Source organism: Echinops telfairi, unplaced genomic scaffold (assembly GCF_000313985.2).
Source record: "Echinops telfairi isolate 266 unplaced genomic scaffold, ASM31398v2 ScPeMD7_3533;HRSCAF=4204_0, whole genome shotgun sequence".
Classification (NCBI taxonomy): domain Eukaryota; kingdom Metazoa; phylum Chordata; class Mammalia; order Afrosoricida; family Tenrecidae; genus Echinops; species Echinops telfairi.
The window spans coordinates 51,506,908-51,507,781 of NW_022107431.1; positions in this window are offsets into that span (position 1 = coordinate 51,506,908).

Consider the following 874-nt stretch of genomic DNA (forward strand, 5'->3'; position numbering starts at 1 on the left):
CCCCCAAGGGGAACGAATGTCAGAAACATGGGGGAAGGGATACAGTGGATGGTGTAAGAGATGAAAAAGAATAGTATATAATTTATCAGGGTTCATGAGGTTGGAAGGGTTGGGGAGGGAGGGTAAAAGGAGCTGAGCGTAAGGGCTCAAGTAGAAAGACAATGCTTTGAAAGTGATGATGGCAACATATGTACACATTTTCTTAATATAATTGATTTATGGATTGTAATAATATCTGTAAGAGTCCCCAATAATCTGATTTAAAATAACAATAAAATAATAAAAATGAAAAGATATTTGTACAGATTTTGAGAAACATAAATTTCAGACTCTAGATATCAAATTATTTTTTAACTGTTCCTTAGATATAAATTTTGAAACCTTAATCAGACAGAAAAATAAGAAAACATCTTTAAAAACACTAATGGCCAGTAGCAGACAGCACTGAAGTACACGGATGATCCAAGATTGTGAAGCAAGACTCCATGTAACCTGCTAAAATTTTAATTTGTGTGTTATAAATTGTAGCTATTCTTATGAGGAGATTTCAAACAGTTCATGGAAATTATTTATTAACTTTTAATCTCATTTTCCCACAAACTTTTTGAAGCCTACTCATATATGCTTTGCTTTGTTGTTGTGGACCCCATTCTTAGTAATTTTTTTCAGAATGAGACATAATAAGCTTTATATATATTCCCTTAAAAATTCGATCTAATGCTTAGATATAATCTGCATTTGCTAGGCTTGCCTAATCAGTCACTAGGACCAACAACTTAATGGAATGTTAGCTCTATCTTACCCATCCCAATATGGATGTGAAAATTGACTCTCTCCATCCTTGCTTTTAAGTGCAGCCTCATATCTGATGTTC